At 51.2% G+C, this 23384-nt stretch overlaps 1 protein-coding gene across 5 annotated transcripts in view; it reads right to left on the reverse strand.

Moving 5' to 3' along the window:
* KIAA0513 (KIAA0513 ortholog) overlaps nucleotides 1-23384 on the reverse strand; it is a 53755-nt gene that overhangs the window by 28315 nt on the left and 2056 nt on the right. Inside the window, exon 1 of one of the 5 annotated variants that reach the window (XM_058674649.1) lies at nucleotides 9208-9423. The exons of 3 other annotated variants lie outside the window; for them this stretch is intronic. The gene's annotated coding sequence lies outside the window, so the exon portion shown is untranslated. Of the gene's footprint in view, nucleotides 1-8374; nucleotides 8573-9207; nucleotides 9424-23384 lie in introns of those variants that run through there. One more of the 5 variants, XM_058674647.1, reaches the window with a different exon arrangement.

Raw genomic sequence — 23384 nt, forward strand, 5'->3', positions numbered from 1 at the left:
GGTCCACAGAATAACAGCAAAGCTTTCCACTGAGTTTCAACCTGATGAAAAACAGAAGCAGTGGGGGAGGGAGATCCCAGAGCCTATGGAACTGTATCATAAAATGATAATAATAAAAAGAAGTAAAAATTTAAAAAAAAAGCAGAAGCAGTCTTGGACTCGAACGCAAATAACCCTTTGGTGGAAAAGACAGGGTACTGAATGCTGACAGTGTTAACGTGGAGAGTGACAATGTTGCAATTCCAAAAACTACCCTGGCTGACTTCAGCAATGGGCTGGCCTGCAAGTTGCCGGGACAGGAAATGCACTCACTTGCTGGTGTTTATTGAGGGCCTTCGCCGTGTCAGGCATGAGTGGAAACAGTGTGGTGGCACTCTCGGCTAGTACACAGATGGCTGGTGAGGGAGACAGACATTCCGGTCCAAAGTTATCTCAGCAGAACCCTAATGGGAGTTCATTAGTTAATGGGATGTTTGATCAAAGTTAATGTGCTTCATGAACACAACAAAACTCCAACTTGACCTTCAGACTCATTGATACGTTATCTGATCCAAAACCACAATAATTATTTCATTCAACTGCCTCCGTGGGGAGAGGGAGGTCAGACTGCTTCCAGAACACTCTGTTCCGTTCTACCAACTGAAAGCAAAACTCAGCTCTCCATGCTGCAGCAGGACCACAGGTGACCCCATCTGAGAATCCACACCTGCTGTCATTGTCCGTCCTTAAATTCAAAGCCACCCATTAGGATTCACTGTTTTAGAAACTACAACCACCTTGCAAAGGCATTCCAATTCAGAAACTGCTTTTAAAACATGAAAGGAGAAAAGAGCTCTTGAGAATCTAGAGAGCATCCAACAAACAATGCCAAGCCAGCCTGCGCCCGTATCTTCGGGAGTCTAACAACCGCACGGTCACACAAGCAGCAGCCAGAGAGTCAAGCACCAAGAGGTGACCTGGGGGTCGAGAGGGTGGGCTTCAGGTCCGCGAGGCACTGCCGTGTCACTAGGGACTGGATTCCTCTGTGTGGCTCCAGAGGGGGAACTGAGACAGGAGCCACTGCCAATGACACTGCACCTCCAGGGTTTCCGGCCACTTCTCTTCACTTCATACAGGTGCGTTTTTCCCCTCGACTACAACTACCATAACTTCCAAAAAGAAGGAAACACCTCAACTGTTCGAGGAGCAAGGGCACATCTACCGGTCCCCAGCCCAGGGGGTCAAGTTCGCCACCAAGAACGGCGCAGAGCTGTGGCTTCAGTGCCCCCATTTCTAAGCTGCACAGGTGGGCCAGGCTCTGTGCCAAGGGGCAGGAATGCAACGTTAGGAAACACGCTCCCTCCCTCTCAGGGCAAGCAGCCCAGTTTCCTGCCTTCCTTGATTCAGCGTTCCAGGATAAATCCCACTGCACCATGCTGCCCAGGAACGGAAGGAGCCCGGAGTTCCGGGAGCCCAGGGTGGGTTACAAGATCATAGTCCTACAGCTCCACCAGAGTCTAAAGGGTTACCGTCCTCATTTCTCAGACATTGTCCTAAGTCCCCACCCAAAAGGCACCTCATATAGTGGCTTAACTTATCACACTTTAGTAATGTTTAACTTCTCACAGGTAATTCCTATGTCAACGGCTGAGCCCTCCTGTTTCAGACCATGAGGTGGAATGTAGTGACAGGTGTTTGCCATGGATTTTCACCGTGAACAGACCGAGTTGGCTCCACTCTAACTAAACATTAGAATTTGCTGTGAGGCGGGCCCCTCCCTTGGTGAGAGGCTGTCTCTGAACATGAGGACACAGCCGACAATTCAGGAACAGCTGGGTTCAGTCTGGATGGAGACTGACTTGGCCCTCTGTCCTCCTGAGTAATGTGGTAAAGCAAGCAAACATGGCACAGCAGAACCAGTTGGAACAGGACAGGCTCCCTCAAGGGCTACAACTTGGGCTTTCTCCACGAACCCCAGGGAGGTCGAGCACAGACTGGAACAGCCGTCTATCCTTCTCGGGGCTTGGTTTCTCTGTTGGCCAGAGAAGGCCTCCAGGAAGGGTGCCGAGCCTTGCACACGGACATCTGTGCGCCTGCGGGAGAAGAGAGCCAGCAAATCCCCCGAATGTGGGGCTTGCTGGCAGGTCTCGACGAGCCCTTTCGTGCCTGTCACCATCCAGCCCCGACACCTGTCATCTCTGGCTGGTAGTCTAGGTTCTGCAATCTGGAGCTGCTCAAAGCTGCCCACTCAGTGGCCAAACACAGAGAGGACGCTGCCACTGGGAAGGAGCAACTTCAGGAAGCCTTCAGGGCCAGGCCGGTCCGCCCTCACTCCTCACACTGTGCCTTGGCTAATGCTTTCCTCATTCCCCCTCCACACACACTGCCTGCCACCCTCTAGCCAAATCCCATGGCCAATCCAAAGCCTGCCTCTCAACACGGAGAAATCTGCAAACTGTCATTAAGCTGGTGTTTTCTACAGGACATCTGCAGTCTTTTGAAACCCTTCCTAATCTTGTTGAAATATGTTTAACAATATTTTAGAAGTCTATTTAATCTTTGTTAGAGCTATAACCCAAATATGTTCCATTCTGGGGTGGTGGGGAGGGCAAAGCTAAATGTAGTTATATTTATGAGAGGGGGGAAAAAGAAAGAAAATCTAATTTGTAAATAATTACGTCAATTTGCTACATTAATTCTAACACTTCATTGACATATTAGGGTAATAATGCCACATCCTGGAAAACTGTTCAAGTGAAATGAAAAATTAAACACCAAGATGGAAATGTGCACCTTCCCTGAACGCTAGAATAATGCAAGACGAGGTATGCCTGCCCCATTTGCCTCCTTATACTATTGGCCTGCTAAGTTCTCAAGTGGCTGAGCACCCTCCAGGGTTTAAGCGTTATTCATATTAGGCATCTGAAGAATGTCAGGATATAAGTCAACAGTAATGGGGGCGGGGGGCTGGCATTGTGGCACATTGGGTTAAGCCACAGCCTTAAATGCCAGCATCCCATACGGACCCTGTTTGAACCTCAGCTGTTCCACTTTCAATCCAGCTCCCTGCTAATGTGCCTGGAAAGCAGAAGACAGTTCAAGTAATTGAGCCCCTGCCACCCATATGGGAGATCCAGATGGCGTTCCTAGCCCCTGGCTTTGGCTGGTCCAGCCCCAGGCGTTGCAGCAGCCCTCTGAAGAGTGAACCCAAGGATGAGATCTCTTCCTCTCTTTCTCCCTCCTGCCCTTCCTCTGTAACTCTGCATTTAAAATAAATAAAATAAATTCTAAAATATGCTTCACTCTCAAAAATTCCTTTCTCTATTCCTTCTGTACTTTTATTCAAAGGTTCACTGTCCTTTTTCTGAAATGCTTGTGATCATAAGCTTTGGATTTTTTTCAGATTTTGGAATATTTGCATACACACGACGGGATATCTCAGGGATAGGTTCCAAGTCTCAACAAGAAGTCCGTTTGTGGTTCATATGCATATAAACCTTATATACACAGTCTGGAGGTAATAGGTAATTTTACACAATATTTTTAGTGCGCCTGCATTTTAACTGTAACTTTCCACATGAGGTCAGGAGTAGAACTTTCCACTTTTGATGTCATGTGGACATTCAAAACGTTTCAAACTATACAGCGTTCCATATTTTAGATTTTCCAATTATATATGCTATGTAAAAACAGGAGATGGGGCCAGTGGAGAGCAGTAACTTGAGCCTTATGGGAGAGATAGTTCAAGTTCGGGCTGCTCCTCAGGTGCAGCTCCCTGCTAGTGCGCCTGGAGAGCAGTGAAGATTGGGGGGACTTGGGCTCCTGCAGCTACGTGAGAGACCCGGATGGAGGCCCACACTTCTGGCTTTGGCTTGGCCCAGCCCTGGCTGGTACAGTCACGTGGAGAAATGGCCTGCAGAGGCCAGATCTCCGTCTCTCTCAGCACCACCCACCCGTCTCTCCCTTCATCCCTCTCCATGTCACTCTCTTTCAATTCGAAAAAGAAAAGAAAACAGACGCAGACATCTTAAGGAATGAGCTGCCCAGCCCTGATGCATCTGTATCTCAGGTACCTGTGCTAATGCTTGTCCAATCACTCACCCTCTGTTGCTTTGCCCATACAAACCGTAACTTCCCCGGGCCACATACAGCCTGACTTCCTCATTAGTTTGTTTAATCTAGATTATTCTGTTCAATGCCTCTAAAACACATATTTTGTGTTTTCTCTGTAGTTCTGCATAAGATAGAGCAAGCCTGCCCTGTGCTGACGTTGTAAGCCCGGGGCAGGATGCGCAGACAACTACTTGAGGCCTCTGCAAACCAGTCACTGCTGTGAATGAGGGCAGAGCACCAGTGTGAGGCCCCACCACCGCAGGGAGGCCCAGCTCCTTGGCACCAGTGTCTGAGGTACCCCACTGCGGGGCAGGCCCGTGCCCTCAGCCAGATGGACGCAGCCCAGTACCTGGCGTGGCCTCGGTGCTCTTTCATCCTGGCTTGCGAAGCAGGAGGAGATGCTGGGCTCTCAGACGATGGACCCAACCCCTGGGGTTCTTTCTTCCTTGTCTTTCTGCTGTTGTGCCCTAGCTCCGCCATTCCCCAGCATCAGAGGCAGCAACCGCACCAGCAAGGAATCTGTCTGCGGGCGCCCCTGGAGGGGCTGAGGTCTAGCAGGGAAAGCTCACTGGTCGTTGCTCCCTGTGCTCCCCTTGCTGGACACAGAAGCTTAGTCACAGCTCAGTCCTTCCTTCTGACTGAAAGGTCCAAGAGCGGAATCCCAGTGAACAGGAAAGCACTGAGAAGACCAGACGGTGTGTGCTTGGAAAAACCGTCCCTGACACTGCCATGCACTCCGGGGCTCATTCCTGGGCTGAATGTGTGTGGACACGAACACAGACTGTCTACACCCCAGACTGGCACAGACCTGAGTAACTGGGCAAAAGCTTGAAGACACAACGGACACTGAAACCTGGAGGAGCTTGAGTGAGACCCAGAACCGGAAGCTATGCTGGTCAAGTGCCTGAAACCAGGATGCCGACATTCTGCACAAGACTTCACCAAGCGATCGTCGGAGTTACAGAGTGGGGCGGATATCCCGCGTGTGGCGCAGGCATCCCATATGGACACCAGTTCGTGTCCCAGCTGCTATACCCTTGATCCAGCTCCCTACTTATGGCTTGAGAAAGCACCAGATGTCTCAGGTCCTTGGGCCCCTCATCCACAAGGGAGATGCAGAGGAACCTCCTGGCTCCTGACCAAATTGATTTTGCTCTGACTGTCGTGGCCGTTTGGGGAGTGAACTTGAGTATGGAAGATCGCTCTCTATGTCTCTGCTTCTCTCTGTAACTCTAGCTTTCAAAAAAAAAAATTGGAAGAAAATGCTAACGATCAATTCAAAAGGATACAGAACACTAAGCACTCACAGGCGAAGATAACAGATTATCTGAGATGACACGGTGTCTGGAATTAACGGACCAAACTTGAAGGCAGCAATTATTTCAAAACAGTTTAGAAACAACGGGGAACATCCTTGACATAAGACAGCGAGTCTTGGACAGGCTCCTGCTTGGCCCAGCAGTTCAGACAGTCACTCAGAAGACCTGGGCCTGACAGCTGCTTGGGCTCCTAATTCCAGTTTCCTGCTAACGCAGACCCTAGGAGACAAACGTGACGGCCCCAGTTACTGGGTCCCTGCCACCCCCATGGCAGACCTGGGGTAAGCGCCTGACTCCTGGCTTTGACCTTGTCCAGTCCCTGTCAAGAATATTCAGGCAGGGAACCAGAGGGTGGGATCTCTCTGACCATTGTTCTATTGGCTGTTTCTCTGCCTCTTAAACACATTTTTTTTAACTTAAAAATAAATAAAAATCCTCCAGAAGCAAGCAGAAGATATCAAGGAGAATCAAGTGGAAATTTCAGAATTCAAAATATAATGGCTGAAAATTTTAAATTTTAAACACGGGATCGGCTCAACAGCAGGATGAAGGTTACAAAGAAGAAAGTCAGTGAGAAGAAGATAGACTAATAGAACTAAGCCAATCCAAAGAACGGGGCAGAGAAAGGATGTCGGGAATGGAACAGGCCTGGGTCCCTGAGACAACACCAAGCGCCAAACAGACCGTCACTGGGGTCCTTAAAGACAAAGAAGAGGGCGGGCTCAAAACATGCATTCATTTGCCTGAGGACAGAAACCCAGAGCTTCTTGAGGCTCCATGCACCCCAAACAGGATAACCCGAGACATCCACACCTACACACATCGCAACGAAACCACCGAAACCCAAAGACCAAGAGCGCACCTTGAGCACAGCTGCAGCAAAACACTGAGCGACGTACAGGGAAACACAGACTCTGTGACTAGAGGCTTCTCGACAAAAACCACAGAAGCCAACAGGAAGTGAAGCAACACTTTTTAAGTACTGAAAGAAAAGAACTGTCAACCCAGAATTCAGTGTCCAGCAAAAACAAAACAGCACACAGAAACGACCTCCAGGGATGTAGGTAAAATTAAGGTATTTGCAAGAGAATTTTAAAAGAAAGATTTATCTATCTATCTATTTAAAAGAGTTGGACACACACAGAGAACTCCCGTCCACTGATTTACCTCCTAAATGGCTACCACATCTGGGCAGGGCCAGCCCAAGGCCAGCAGCCTGGAATTCCATCTGGGTTTCCCCACATGGAGGCAGGGGCCTAATCACTTGGCTCATTATCAGGAAGCTGGATCCTAAGTGGGACTGCTAGGACTTGAACTGGCATTGCTATGGGATGCTGGCCCTGGCACGGCCAAAGGAAAGTCTGACTCCTAGCCCCATGAAGGTCCATCCTTGTTGCTGTGCCCATCTGGGCAGTAAACTGGCAAATGGAAGACTGCTCTCTGTGCAAACCTGCCTTTCCAGTAAAAATAAATAAATCTTTTTTTTTAAATAAATTTTTTTTAAATAACATTACATAATAATAAAAGTGTCAATTTGTCAAAAAGATTTAGCAATTCTAAATATGCATGGACCTGAAACTGGGGTTTCAAAAGATATAGAGTAAAAACAGACAAAACTGGGCCCGGCGCCATGGCCTAGCGGCTAAAGTCCTTGCCTTGAACACGCCAGGATTCCATATGGTCACCGGTTCTAATCCCGGCAGCTCCACTTCCCATCCAGCTCCCTGCTTGTGGCCTGGGAAAGCAGTCGAGGACGACCCAATGCCTTGGGACCCTGCACCCACGTGGAAGACCTGGAAGAGGTTCCTGGCTCCCAGCTTTGGATCGGCACAGCACCGGCCGTTGCGGCTCACTTGGGGAGTGAATCATCGGACAGAAGATCTTCCTTTCTTTCTTCCTCTCTGTATATCAGACTTTGTAATAAAAGTAAACAAATCTTAAAAAAAATGGACAAAACTTACAGGAAAAAAGACACAATCCAGATTTAGTTGGAGAATTTAAAGCTCGTATAGGGCTCATAAACAGAACATCACTGTATATCAGCAAGGATATTAGAGTCCAGAAACACCAGCAACTGACTGGGTCTAACTGACGTTTATAGGATACACCATCAAACCTCAACAGAATAAAATCCCCTTCAGGTGCACACGGGATATTTATTGAGATAAACTATATCCCAGGTTGTAAAATAGACATTGGCAAATTTAAAGCTCCTGAAAACACGTCAGGCATGTTAGATTGTAATGGAATCGGACTAGAAGTCAGTAACAGAAACGTCACAGGGCACCCTGTCAGCACTCAGACGCTAAACAGCACACTTGGCCATGACTCCTGCTCAAAGAAGTCTCAAGGAAAATTAGAATACATAATAAGCCAGACAGAAGTGCAAATACAACCTACTAAAGCCAGTAGGTGTGGGGAAGCACGGCTCAGCACAGCACACCAAGGGCATGTGTCACCACATCACTTTCTTTTTCCAGAAAAAAAAAATAACATATTTATTTATTTGAAAGTCAGAATGAGAGAGGGGAAGGAGGATTCCATCCACTGGTTCATACCCGCAAATGCCCACAACAGCCAGAGCTGCGCCAGGCTGAAGTCAGGAGCTAGGCGCTTCGTCTAGGTCTCCTGCATCTGGACCAGCCTCTGCTGCTTCCCAGGCACCTCAGCAGGGAGCTGGATTGGAAATGGGGCAGCCAGGACTCAAACTGGTACTTGTATAAGATGCCAGCTCTACAGATGGTGGCTTGTCCTGCTGTCCCACTTCCCTGTTTACGCCAACCAGATAACTTGGCTGAAGTCACGTTTGTCAGGCTGCTATCCTTTGTGTCCCTTAAATCTGTTTGCACATTCGGTCTTTGGGAGGAACTCACTGTGGGCAGTCCACATTTGAGGAACACAGATTCGGAATTCTGAGAGACTCAGGCAGTTCTTAACAGAGTTAAACATACAGTCCTGCTTACCATATGACATGGCGATCCCTCGGTATGTATGTATTCAAGAGAAATGAAAAGATAGGGTCACACAGAACCTGTACTCAAGGTTTACAGCAAATCTTTCACAATCACCAAAAGCGGAACACGAGCCAAATGTCCTTCTGCAGGCGAGCAGAGAGCCAGCTCATCAGCTACTGCTCAGCAACAGCCACGAGAGAGCCACGCCTCGGACGGACTGCTGCATTCAGACACAAGTCCTTCCACAAAACCTTTCACAGAATTGGGCAGGTTCAAATTTAAGGCAAAAGGAAATGGCTTACTAATGGAGCCAATCTGCATTTTACAATATACTCCAGAAAAGATGAATCTTACTGTATACTAATGCGAAGAAAAAAGAGGCAGATGCAGCCAGCTGGGTGCCAGAACACGGAAGGGGCTAGGTACCTGGTGGCCCCTTTTCCCAGCAGAAGGAGCTCCTTGAAGGCCCAGGCTCCCCAGCTGTGGGACAGATGTCCATCTGGTTCTGGGTGGGTCCTGGATCTAATACCTGCACCCACCTTTCTCTAAAGCCCTACAGCCTCCACACCTCCCTGACAAGCGGGTCCTGACCTGTCCCTGGGGAGGATGAGGCAACCAAGCCAGCCACTCCACCTGTGGCATCAGCCAGCCCCAAAGGGGAGCCTTAGCCTACCGACAGGCCCTTCCTCCTGCCGACTGACAGCAGCTCCCCCGGGAGGGAATCAGGGATCCCAGGGGTGGGTGCAGACACAGCAGAGCACCCCACTTCCCTCCTGATGCCTGTTCAGATGCCCGAGCTTCCCAGGCAGCAGGAAAGGAGTGGGGAGAACTCGGGCATTTACCACCCCAGAGCCCTGAGGTGTCTGCGCTTCAGCACCCTGATCTTAGCGGAGGAAGGCTCCCATCCAGGGCACCCAGAGTCAGGTGAGAGCCTCGGCTTTTGTTTTTAAAGTAAACAGGAGTTAAAAACAGAGGAGAAAGTGATGAGAACAGTATCGCGGGTACACGGGAGGAAGACTCAGCGAAACAAACTCACAGAAACGACTCCTGCCTAGCTCTCAGAGGGCCATAGGTGAAGGGGGAGAAGGCGGCCCCTCCCCGTGCGAAGCCAGGAGGCAGTGACGTCACAGCCAATCTGACTTGTTTCTGGAGAGCTGTGACCCAACGACCTGCCACCATTTCCTTCCTGACCCCTCCTCAGGTGGCTGCCACGTAGGATGTGTGAGACCACTGGCCTCCACCTGCTTCACCCACTGGGCACACAGCCATGATCTGAGGCAGCATACAGAACTAGATGTATGGAAGGAATGGGGTGCCTTGCAGGAGCCCCATGGCCTCATGGAGGCCACCACATGGCTTACCAGCTTGCAGCACAGGAGCCAACAATACAGGCCAAAACTCAGTCACCCAAGAGGAGGCTGGCAAGTGGATCCTAATCCCAGGGACTCTGTGTATAGGTTCTTGAAACAGTCATCAGACCTGTGGGGGGGGGCCTCTGGCTCTCCACCCCCCGGCAGCATGCACACTGCCATGGTACATGTCCTAACCGACTTGGAGACTTGGCAGGTGTGGCAGGCCTAGCTGCTGTCCACCTCTTTCTTGCCATAGAAATGCATCCAGCCGTTCCATCCACTTACATGACAAGGTGCATGGTAGGGGTCTTGCTCTGCACCCTGAGAATGAAGACTTCAGCAAAACTTCTGCTTTGGCACACTAGGGGTGGGGGACCCTGACTTCCTAGCCACCTGCCTGAACCCTGTGACCTGCACTGGATGATCCAAGAGACAGACACTGGCCTTCCTGTGTGAGCACAGATTCACCTTCTCTCCCTTGGGAGCCAAAGCTGTCCCGGAAACTGGGGCACTTTGGCAGCTACCCTGCGTCTACCAACAAATGGTTTTAAAATAATAGGAAGGGAATAAAAGCTGTTTGCACAAACGTAGGAACACAACAGTTACAATCCTAGACCTGATCCAAATAAAATTCCAAACCGTAAGGTTAGCCGAGACTTCAGACTTCCAGAAAGCAGGCAGGAAGGGTTACAGGTGGAATAAGCAAGGGATGCGGAGCGGAAAGTGCAGGGAAGCTGACCAGCAGAGAGCCTGGAAGGACGGCCTTCATTCTCACCACTGAGGTTTCTAGGCAACAAAGAGGGCAGCGCTGACTCCTGTCTAACAGTATTTCAGTCAATTACAATTCACTTCCACTGCACAGGGCAGAGTAGCCCAGCACTGACAAGGACACACAGAAAGGCCCAGCAGGCCAGGCGAGCTGCGTCTGCTCTTTGCAGGCAAGCAGCCTGCGGAGAGGAAAGGGAGGGTTTGTGCACTGCTTGCTTGGTCACAGTCTGACGCAGACCTCTGCAGGGCATTGGCCACACTTTGAGGACAGTCTTCCAGCTGCCTGCCGAGGCTCAGAAGGCCGGTGGGTGAATGGCCTAGCCCTTCCGTGGGCCACCCAGCCACAAGGCCTCACACCCCCCAGGGCTAGTCTGCCCTGTTCCTCCTGGAGAGGTTCATCCCAGCTCCCCAATGCCGCCTCCTCTGCTGAGCAACATGTGTCCTCCTATGCCCAGGCTCTTGGCTTTAGCCAAGGAATAAATCACGCCTTCCAAGACACAGCATGGAGGAAAGTGACACCTCCCATGTGCTTCTGGCCAGACCACACCTGCCTGGTCAGTCCAGTGAGTGGAGGAGAGAGACAGTAAGAGGGAGGGTGAAAGGATGAATAGAAGAAAGGGGGAGAGGGAGATACAGAAAGAGCAAGGGAATAGGAGGGAAACAATCAGACAGAGACAGGAGGAATGAGTCAGAGAGACAGAAGCAAAGAGAGGGACAGACAGCGGGATGGAGGGTAAAAGGGCACGGGGGAGAGGCCGAAGGGGGCACACACAGGGGCCAGAGGGAAAGGAGCAGGGCACAGGAAACAACCACACACACAAGGGCCTTCGACAAAACCATGATAGCTTTTACTTTCATTTCCCATGAGCTCCTGGGAGTGATGCTGTCTGTACGTGTGCGTGTGTGTGTGCGTGTGCTGAGAGAGAGAACATGCCTTGTTGCCAGACCTAATGACAGCCCCAGAGATGCTCCAGTGTGGTCCGCGATGTAAAATAAGGGGGCTTCCTCATCATATGTTTTAAGAGCCTTTTATGCCACCCATACAGAAGTTTCATACAAGCACATTCCTCTAAACTTCTTCTCTTTCCAAACTCATATTTGACCAAAGAACGGCACCTCAGAAATCTCCCGAAGGCACTACGCCCACCTCTCCCACTGATCCCTGGGCCCAGGCGCTCCGTGAAAACCAAAGCCAGCTGTGTTCTGACACTGCTTTGGCTACGGCAGCGGCGTGGAAAGCCAGGCTGCTCCTTTCCATAACACTAACTAGTGTCTGTATTAAACACTTCTCAGGCACTAAGTGATAACTGCAACTGAAGTTTATTCTGTGCTCACTACACCAGGCACTAAGCTAACACGTTACACTAATAATCTGATTTAATTCTCCAGGAACAGATGAACCAGGCCTAGCACCATCCCCAGTCTGCATGAGCAGACTGACTCAAGGTCTGGCAAAGTCAAATAGATCCCCCTGAGGCCCAGAGTCCAGACAACCCCAAGCAGCCTGACCACAGCCTGGCTAAATCACTCCCTTTGGTGGGATCAGGAACCGCCAGGTGGCTGAGGGAGACTCTGTGGACGAATGCTCCTGATGCTACTACTTGTAGGCAAAGACGTGGGTGACACTCGGCTTAATGATTTCCTATTTCACCCGAAGCACTCAGACTTTTCCAATCCCCACTTTACTAGAGATTGGCAGACGAGAAGGCCTTAGCACTCCTCCGCCACAAATGCTGTTACTAGAAGTTGTTAGAAACTACCCTGCGCCTACAGACAGAAACAAAATTATTTAAAAATAATAGGAAGGGAATAAAAGGTGTTTGCACAAAAGTGGGAACACAACAGTTACAATCCTAGAACTGATCCAAATAAAATTCCAAGATGGTAAAGTCAGCTGAGACTTCAGACTTCCAGAAAACAGGTCGGGAGGGTTACAGGCGGACTAAGAAAGGGGTGAGGAGGAGAAAGTGCAGGCAGTGGGCAGGGGAAGGTACAGACTTGAGAGTACAGTTAACAGGTGGGGGCACTGGAGCCACAGCACAAAGTCCCACAGTGGCTCACTCAGAACCGCACCTGGAAGCCCCACTTCCCACCCCCCCACACACCCACGTCACCAACTGGTCAATCCGAGAACCAGCGGCTGCTCTTCCCTGGGTGAGCCGGGCATCCCTTAGCTCAGCACTCCTGGGATCTCCCCAACCGAGGCTGCAACACAACAGTGAGCGTTTCCCTGCCACTGCCGCTCTCTCTTCAGCAGGGACAGATAGAAGGTGCTATTCAGTCAAGTGCAGCTCCTTCATTCGGCAGTCACTGACTGAGATCCTGGCACCCAGCGGGACTGTGATATGCCCTGGGAATGCGAAGACAGGGGTGGGGTGGATACGGCCCTTCATTTTTCAAACATAATCCATAGAGAGACCCAGCCACACAGCTACTGCCATATAATAAACACTGATTCTAGGGGCAGATGCGACCGGGAATACAGAAGTACAAAACCTCAACTCCGCCTACTGAGATTTAGAAAGATTACATTCGCGCTCGCTTCAACAGCACATATACTAAAATTGGACAGAAAGATTACATTCTTTGGGCCAAATCTGGCTGGAGCCTGAGCCTGCCAATCAGACAAGGGATGGGATTTTGGACAGGAGACAGCTGGCACTGAGCAGCAGGGCTCAGGTGGCTGAATGTTCCCACACAGCCAACTCAGACCTGTGCAGCCTTAGCTGCAAGGGCACAAAACACTGCCATGGGGCCGGCGTTCAGCCCAGAAGTTGGGGCCCTGCTTTAGACGCCCATGGGCCATACGCAGAGTACCGGGATCGAGTCCTGCCAGTACTTGCTAAGGGACACCCTGGAAGCCGGGTAGTTGGGCAACTGTGTCCCTCCCACACACCTGACAGGCCTGAGTTTCTGGACCTCAGCTTCAGCCTGGCCCCATCCCAGCTGCGGCAGGGATTTGGGAAATAAACTAATAGATGCGTGATCACTCTTGCTCTCTGTGTGCTTACCGACACAAAATAAAAACTTTGTTTAGCTGAGAACCTCAGTTTATATGTGAGGTATTCCCCCTAAAAGTTTAAAATGGAAATCTCTATCATTTTTCCTTTGTATAAAAAAATAGCCAAATTCTTATATTGGCAGGGAGGGACTTAATGTATAACAAGGACTGGAGTCCACGTAATGCTTCCCTCCAGGCCCGCCTAGGCATACAGCTGTGTCCTGAGCTGCCGCTGGGGTGAGCAGAAAGAGGCTCTGCAGCCGCCTGGCTTTGTGGGACAGCAGGGGCCACTTAAAGTGTATCGATCCAGTTCCCATGCCTTCTCAGCAGAATTCAGATGCGTGGTTTAAAAGCAGGGCGCACTTCCTTTCATCTCAAATGCTATAGCTGTAGGCTCCCACGAGGTCTATCCTTTTAGGAGAGGAAACGCTAGGTCGGGGCAGGCTTAACCTGAAGGGAGGGAGGGAAATAAAAGACAAGACCTGCATGGAAGCTGTGACGTTCCCAGTGGCAACAGGCGTGCAGGTGCACTGCCTGGCAGCAGCACTCCTGTACACCACTGCCAGTGGGATCTGGGGCCATCACCGCACTGGTGGCTGCCCTGAGTGCTGCAGGAGGGGGGCATGCCTGGCAAGAAGCACTGTCCGGGTGTGACAGCCATAGAAGGTTTTTCTTCCAACTTTGTCCCCAGATGAGATTCCTGTTATAGGGCACACCATTTGGCACAGAGTAAAGTTACAGTTTAGGATGCCCCATCCCATACCGAAAGGTCTGGCTGTTGTCCCAGCTAATCTACTTCAGAGCTGCCCTCTGCTGATGTGCTGGGAGGCATCAGATGATGGCCCAAGAACTTGGGCCCGTGCCGTCCTGGATAAAAGTATCTAGTTCCTGGCCAAACCCTGGCTATTGTGGGCATCTAGGGAGTAGGAAAATATTTCTCTCTTTTTGCTAAATGAAACACAAAGAAATAATTTTTTTTAAATTCCTGATCTATACTAACTCCAGGTAACAACATCTGCAAAGAACCTCAACCTTTCGAATTCCTCTCTTTAGGATCACTGTCTCAAAAAACAAACCCAACAGAGTCATCGGAAGGGACCTTTCACAATACGTGACTGAAAAGGAGAAGGAACCCTGTCCTTCCATGTGCTCCAATGGCACTGTGCGACTGTCACTCCTACTGCAGCTCAGCTCACTGTCCTTCCAACTGCTCCAACGGCACTGTGCGACTGTCACTCCTGGTACTGTGCGACTGTCACTCCTGCAGCCTCTCGGCTCACTGTCCCTTCAGCCTATCAACAGGCATTCACAAGCACCCAGCATGCCAGGCAGGGTACCAGGGAAACTCCACAAACAAAAGCACCAGCCTGGGACACTGGGGTTGGGACACAGGAGCAGTGGGAGTCCAGGGGGTTGGAATTCAGATAAACCCACAATTTGATTTCTATTCTGGAAAGATGTCACTCTCTGGCCTTGGCACGGGGTAGACTGGCACACCAGGTAGGGGCACCAATGTTGGAGGGTCCTGTCGGCCTGTGGCCACCAGCTCAACAAGCAGGCTGGGGACCCTGACACCATGGGAGGTGAACCGAGGGGTGCCACTTTGGCCCCAGAACAATTTTATTTTTGTTTGTCTGTAAGCAAAGCTTTATTGAAAAACTGACATCACAATAGGAGGTAACTACTGTATATCTTTTTTTTTTTTTTTTTTTTTTTTTTTTTAAGATTTATTATTTTATTTTTATTACAAAGTCAGATATACTGAGAGGAGGAGAGATAGAGAGGAAGTGGAGCTGCCGGGATTAGAACCAGCAGCCATATGGGATCAAGGCAAGGACCTTAGCCACTAGTCCACGCCGCCGAGCCCACTACTGTATATCTTAACAGATCAAATCAAATACCTTCATAAGAGTCCCTAGGAGTACTGAATGCCTGATAAGGCTTTCTGTGAGAAATCACAACACTGGAAACTGCTGGTCCCTGGCACAGTTCTGTCTAAAGGAGCAGCCTTCGGGGAGCAGGGCCTTTCCCCTGTAGGCTGGCACAACAGCTGAGCATCCCGCACAGAGGACCACTGCATGCACTCGCCTGGAAGGCGCGGTCATCTTGGAGCAAGCGGCACACCTTACAGCCAGGAGGCGACATCCAGACTTTGAACCACCTGTTTCTTCTCACACTTCTACTTTCCTCCTCTTCCGAGCAGTCAGTCTCTAGTCAAAGCCCCATATGGCCGTGGATGTTTGTTAATTCTACTCAACTCAAACACTTGATGAGGTGCGCTCTTTTCTCCACAAGAGATTGACAGGAGTATCTCAGCAGGGACCTGGGGTCCTAGGAGGAATATTGTTCAATGGGGAGGTTCAGCACCTTCCCCTCTGGGAGCGCAAACACACTATACCAGCTTGACTCTCCTACCTAGTTTTCTGTTGCTTTGTAGTACCCTCCCTGCCACTAGTGGTAGTTTAAAAACCTGCGAGTGGGTTACACTTGACAATGCTGCGATCTCACTTAATTCTTTCCATTAAAAAAAAAAAAAAAACAATTGAGAGGGAGAGACAGAGAGGTTTTATCTGCTGGCTCACTTCCCAAACGGCTGCCACGGCTGGGGCTGGACCAGGCTGAGGCGTGAGGCCAGGAACTCCATCTGTAGCCCCCGTGTGGGCGACAGCAGTCCAAGCACTTGAGTCATCTACTGCTTTCTCAGCCACATGGGCAGGGAACTGGATCAAAAGTGGAACAGCAAGGACTCAAACCAGAACTCTGATGTGGGATTTCAGCAGCGCTGAAAGTGGCAGCCTGACCCGCCACACCACCGTACTAGCCCCCTTCCACTTCACTCCTGATCTTTAGCACTAACTCAGCATTTAGTCTCCCCTCTCCTAAGGCCTGCACCCCTTTAACCAGCCACAGGTTTGACACTGCGGCTTCTGAGTTTCACCCCCAGGTCCCCAGCTCAAGGCTTACCGCAGCCTGGGAGCTCACTCACTGTGGCATTTTCCACTTGGCGTTTGCTCTGCTGTTGCTACATTCTCACCCCGCTGCCGGCTCCACTGAGTCATCGCTGTGAGTCACGCTGGCTGGGACACAGGGACAATGCCTAGGACAGCACCTGGCAGGGAAGGCTGTTGCTGGGGAGGCACGCGCCATGGAGGGCCCCTTCTCACAGCTTCTCTCCTCTAATTCACCATCTCTCACAGCGTTTGCTGGGTCTTGGCCATTCATTTCTGATTTGAGAGGCTGGGGAATGCTTCGGGAATGAACCCTGAACAGTCCAGCCAACGCAAATGGGTTTCACTTGTGTATGCTCCCTGCTTTATTGTGTAGCACGCACCTTTAAACACAGGCTGCCTCGCTTTTCCTAGGACAGCATGCAGGTGCGATCCTACAGAGGAACCACTGTGTGCATGTGCACATGTGTGTGGCACATGAGGTCTCTGCGTGTGTTTACATGTGTGCCCATGTGTGGTGTGTGAGGTCTGTCTGTGTGTGTACATGTGTGTACGTGTAACGTGTATACGTGTGTGTGGTGTATGTGAAGCCGGGAGGACTGGGCAGACCTGTGGGTGCCCTGGGCTGGATGCTGGGACAGACAGCGGACATTCATGGAAGCACATAATTAAAGTCTGTGGTTGTGTCCACCAGGATGCCCACTGGCACTGCCACTCGCTCGTCCCAACTCAGCTGATGGCACACGTGCAAGCTGGCAGACACGGGGAGATGAGCAGACACTAGGAGGCCCAGTTCTGTTATAATGGCCAAAACCACTACCATAAAAAGGAGCGAACTCCTGGTATGAGCTACAAGAGGGATGAGCTAAAAACGAGCCTAGTCACAAAGGACCACATGTCGTTCGATGCCATTTATATAAAATGTCCAGAATCGGCAGCTCTGTAGAGATGAGGGGCCATCAGAGGCCTGAGAGCAGGGAAACAGTGACTGCTATGGCGACACAATTCCTTTTTGGGGTGAGATAGAACACTCCAGAAAGAGATCAAGGTAATGGTCAGAACACTAGTCATGCTGGGATTCACTGCAATGTACATTGGCTGTGGGTCCTTTACATGTGACACTACGCGTATGTGTGAACACTCCAGTGCACATAGCATGTTCCTAAGCTGTTGAAAGCATTTTGAACAAACAGAAGGGAAGGCAGAAGGCAGCTTAACGGGCAGCGGGAAGGGGATTCTGCAGTGGCAGAGACCGCAGGGCACAGCTCTCTTTTCAGAGCTCACGAGGCTGACCCTGGGAACAGGCGCATGAGTCACACAGACTGAGGGCAGCAGGAGCAGCCCCTGAGCGGGCCTCAGCAGGTGCAGAGCCTGGGCTGCCCTGTGCCAGGACACAGGCAGAGGGGCCTGGGGCTCCAGGGAGAGACCTGCCCGGTAGGTCAGGGTCAGGGGAGATCCCTGGGCCTTGGAGAGTGGCTGAGAGGGGGTAGGAAGGCAACAAGGCAGGACGAGGCAGGACTGCACAAGATGCTGCATGCTCCTGACAGCTGCCTGTGCAGAGGGGGAGCGAGCAGACCCCGGTCTGAGGCCAGCTCTGCCTTCACACGCTGTGCAAGGGGGAACAAACTGCCCCACCTCTCCACACTTCGATTTCCTCCCTGTAGAACTGCACAGGTAAGAGGAACAGGCTGAAGTGACAACCCTACAAGTAGTTAGCTCCTGGCTGGGCCTGGTGCACAGTAACGCTCATAAACATGAGTTGTTTTGGGCCAGTGTGCTAGCCTCATGGCTGGGGTCCTCCTTGAATGCACCAGGATCCCATACGGGCACCAGTTTGTACCCTCGCAGCTCCACTTTCCATCCAGCTCCCTGCTTGTGGCGTGGGAAAGCAAAAAGGATGGCCTAAAGCCTTGGGACACTATGCCCATGTGGGAACCCAGAAGAAGCACCTGGCTCCTGGCTTTAGATCGGCTCAGCTCTGGCCATTGTGGTTTTTTAGGAAGTGAACCAGCAGAGGGAGGATCTTTCTGTCTCTCTTTTTCTCTATAAATCTACCTTTTCAATAAAAATAATAAACCTTAAAAAAAAAGAAAAATACCTTGAGTTGTACCAATAACAACTTTACACCTTCCGGAGCTTCAAATGTCCCCATTACCATTTTCTTGGGAGTCCTCTGACCTGCCCCCTTGTCAGACTGACCCTACCTAGTACAACTGAAGGAACAGGACTCTGCAAACCACCCCTTCAATATGAGCACTTTGTCTATCAGCTCATCTCAGATTTTGCCATCATCACGTCATCTCCACAAAACATCTTCCTTCCAGATATGAAGCTCGTTGGCAGGGGCACTGCTGTCACCTGTTACCACATGGGAACGTGCCAGCCGGCCAGGGCGCCTCAGACAGAGGGGTTGTGAGCTCAGGAGCAGGAAAGGATGGAACGCAGGGATGACAAACAGGGCAGTGAGGGTGGTGGTGGCGATTGGGAACGTGAGAACGGACGCTGGCTCCCTGGTAGAAGATACAAGAAACACTGTCACCAATGCCACTGCAGGATGCTGGGAGCTGGGAGAGGGCCTTTTACCAGACAACATCTTTTTGTGTCATTTGAATGTGGTACCATCTGCATGCATCACCCAGTCAAAAACAAAAGGAAGAACGCAGGGGGTATCTGAATCAGACAGCACCAGAATAAAAGGGCACACGGGGGTGGTGTTTAACTCAGCAGTTACCACGTGTGGCTCGGACACCACTTGCCTCGCTGCAGAATCTGAGCTATTTCCAACTTGAGCTGCATGCTCATGTGTACCCTGCAAGGCAGAGGGGGGTGGCTCAGGCACTGGGGTCCCTGTCACCCACGTGGGAGACATGGAGAGTGTTCTGGGCTCTTGGCCCAGCACTGGACATCTGTTGTGGACATCTGGGGACATCTGGGGAGTGAAACAGAGGATAGCGGATTTCTTTTTGTCTCTTTGCCTCTCAAATAAAATGAAAAAGCAAAGAATAGAAAGAAACATGAAGGGGAAGACCCAAGTCACTTCAGACAAGTCTGCTGGCTGGCCGCGCTGCCGGCCCCCTCCGCAAATGACAGGCTGTCTCTGTGAGCGTGTGGATGGCTCACTCATTCTTGGTACAAACCCCAACCTCCCAAGCCCTCCGCACACAGCTCCTCAGAGGCATACAGGAGAGCCCAGCTTACCCCGACCAGTCACCTGTGCCAACCTGGGCAGCATGAGGTCACACGGGACCCTTTCTTCCCCTACTGGACACCATTACAAGAACAGGACAAAGCAAAAAGCTAAGGAAGGACGTCACCTCCAAGGGCCTCTGCAGAGGCCACAGGCAAGAATCCTGTACCCTAACCTGAGCAGTAGGCATGCCCCTGCCAGGAGGCCCTGAGAGGGGAGCCAGTTCCCAGCATCAGGGGCCCTTTCACATGGCCCCCCTTGCCAGTTACAAGAGGCCTGGCCTTGGACAAGTCACTGGAAATCAGAACCTTGCCCGCCTCATTTTGATGCATGTATCTCCTAGATAACTAAGGATCATGGAACTCTCCAGAAACATACCTGAATCCCTGTCACTGGCCTGAGAAACTGGTAATGCCTGCCAATTTCCCCTTTAAAATGTCACAGGACCTTGAAGTTGGATTGTCTCCTTCCCCCGCTCAAAGAAAAGGTAAGTTAACATCCTAACTTGCCAGAACCTGTTATTGTGAACTGACTTGGAAACGGGGTCTATGTTGATGCAATTAGTTAGGCTGAAGTCATCACAAGGTAGGCGGGGCCCCAAATCCAAACCGAATGGTGTGCTTGTAAGGAGTCAGGTGCACAGGAAGAAAGCCAGGTGACTACAGGGGAGAGGTTAGAGGGACACGTCTATTAGCACAGGAGCACCAGACAGGCCCACAACAGGAGAGGCACAGGGTGTGCCCAAGCACCCTGGAGGAGGAGACAGCCCTGTCAATACCTCGGACTTGGACTTCCGTTGTCCCAAGCGGAAAGAATATATTTTTGTGGTTTTGAGCCACCCAGTTTGTGGTACTTAGGTACACAGGCCCTAGGGAAAAAAACTGGAGATTGCCCACTTTCTAATGCTTGGACTTTATTGCGGAGTGGTCAGCAAGCCAGCCTACGTTTGATTAGGAAAAAACCTAACCTAGTACCTAACAAGGTCTGATGGGCCTAAGCAACATCTTTCAGCAGATGTTGACTGAGTGGTACTCTATGCCACATCCTTTCCTGGGCACGGCCGACACAGTGGCAAGCAGGGAAGCGGCAACACAAAGCATTCTGGAGACCAGTATTGTGACACGGTGCGCTGCCAAGTGCAATGCCTGCAGCCCATATCAGAGCACTGGCTTGTGGCGCAGCTCAGCTTCCTGCTAATGTGCCTAGGAGGTGGATGATGGGCCAGGGATCTGGGCCCCTGCCGCCCACCTGGGAGACCTGAATGGACAGATGCTAGACCTGGCCACTGAAGAGTAAATTGGAAGATGGAAGAGTCTCTCTCTCTCACACTTTCTATCCCTCACTCTGCCTTTTAGAGAAATATTTTTTAAAGCATTCTGAAATACACAAGGTTATTTCTGATATTGTCATGAAGAAAATAAAACAACGTAGTATCAGAGAGTAAGTAAGCGGGGCAGGGGACAAAGGAACGTTCTTTTCTGCGTGAAGAAGGTCTCCCTTGGGGTGTGACACTGGAGCCGTGAGCCGAACGACAGAGTTAGCTGTGGGAAAATTCAGCCTGAAGAGCGGCCAGAGCAAAGCACTGAGGCAGGGTGACCTAGGCGTGTCTAAGGCAGCGAGGGAACCGGTGAGGTCAGGCGGTTCCTGCCCAGCAGATCAGCTCTAATTGCTTCACCCTGGAGCAGCTTCCAATGCCGGCACTTGACTTTTTTTCCTATCTCCTTCATGAGATGCTACGCCCAGAAAGGAACATTCTAAGCAGGGAACAGACTGGAACCACCGCTATTTATACTCCACATTTCTCTTGCTGTGTGCCAAGATCGCCCTGACTTCCGTGTTGTACCAGGAGCTGCCAAAACATACATGTACTGGGCAGCCTCCTGGTGAAGTCTTTCTCCTGATGCCTACGACCTAGAAAACAGGATTACAGCCTGCTCCTCCCTAATGAGAACAGCTGTGCCCGTCACCACAACCCAAACAATGTCACAGATGAAACGCACATCAAGATAAACACTGCTGGTCCCCTCCTTTGGTTTCACAAGGGCTCCCCTCGGGGTGGAGGATGCGGAGAACCATCCGGGCAAGTTCCCCAGGCTGGGCTTCGCTCTTGCACCACCGAGTGAAGACAGCGAGGAGATGTGCAAGCACCAAGCACCTGGACAGAAGGCGCTCTCACTCGCACTTCCTCCTGGGCCGCTCAAAGGCATGAGCAAATCCGAGTTGACACTGACTCCCTCGAGCTGGGGCCACAGGCAGTCGGGCAGGCAAGGGGCAGAGGGCCTGGGGGTCCTGACAGGAGGCAACAATGGGCTCCACCTCCACAGGCAGGCAGCTGGGCGGAACACTTGGCTTTGCCCCCAGAGCTAAGTCACTCAGCTTGCATCCCCCATCAGCGAATTATGGAGAAGAGCATTTAAGAACACGTGTGTCAAAGCGCTCCATCGCAGGAAACTGAGGGGCTACCATGGCAACAGGATTCGCACTCGGCTGCTCCACTTCCCGTCCAGCTCCCTGTAATGGCCTCGGAACACAGCGGACGGTGACTCAAGTCCTGGGGCCCCTGCTCCCATGCGGGAGACCCACAAGAAGCTCCTGGCTCCCAGCTTTGGATTGGTTCAGCTCCAGCTGTTATGGCCATTTGGGGAATTAATTAGCAGACAGAAGCCTTATCTCTCCTTCTCTTTGTAACTATGCCTTTCAAACAAGAAAAAGTAAAATATGCCTTTCATACATATATGTATGTATGTATACACACACACACACACACAATTGATTCGGAAGGTAGATCTTCCAGCTACTGATTCACTCCTCGAATGGCTGAAGCAGCCAGAACTGGAGCAGGAAGTCCAGGAACTCCACCCTGGTTCCACATGGGCGGCGAGGGCTGAAGCCCTTGGGTCAGCCTCTCCTGCCTTCTCAAGCAGCGGCTCTTCCTCACCACAGCACCAGCCTCCGGCCCCCCCTTTTTGTCAGTAGCTTCCGGATGCTTTGGATGCTGCTTTTAACCTGTTTTTGTTTTGAGAGATGAGCCAGAGGAAGAGACACAGAGGGAAAAAGGGGAAGGAAAAAAGGAAAAGAGGAGCAAAGAGAAGCTTACTGCCCTAAGCCCTGCCCAGAGATTTTCCTAAAAGACCCTCAGAGCCTCATACAGTTACCATGCAGCAACTTTCCTTGGAAGAAGCAAAGTTCCTGCCGCGGGAAGGGACCATATCTAACACTGAGGCCTGCTGTCCACCTTCTGGAACTGCAGCAAATCACCAAAGGCCCACGATTCACTCCCAACCCAGTTAGCTTTTCACTGTGACACCCTCAAAGGACCTAGCCCTCACGCAGATGGATGTGTGCCATCCACAAGACAAACCCCTCCTCAAACGCTGAGCCTGAGGTGCCCCTGCCCATTAACCAGCCAGCCCACACGTACATCTAGGGCCAGGCCACTCTGCTCGTGCTGAGCTGAGCTCCACAGCCTGTAGCCGTGCGTGGCAAGGCATAAGCAGTCCTATTTCTGAACAAATTAAAACAAGCGACAGCTGAGGGGAGACACGGAACAATGGGGGAACACACGGTTCCCACCAGGGAAGCGCCGCTCACGCCCTAACGCAACCTGTACCTCTAGGCTGCCCTGCACGGGTGCTAGGGGAGGGGGCTGCCCCCCTCAGCTGGAGGGATGTAAGGCACCGCCTGGATCACAGCCAGCAGAAGCAGCCTGCCTGCCACACTGACTCACCACAGGGCTGGCCCCCGCGGCAGGGCCTCACCTGTG

Source organism: Ochotona princeps, chromosome 16, assembly GCF_030435755.1.
Source record: "Ochotona princeps isolate mOchPri1 chromosome 16, mOchPri1.hap1, whole genome shotgun sequence".
NCBI lineage: Eukaryota > Metazoa > Chordata > Mammalia > Lagomorpha > Ochotonidae > Ochotona > Ochotona princeps.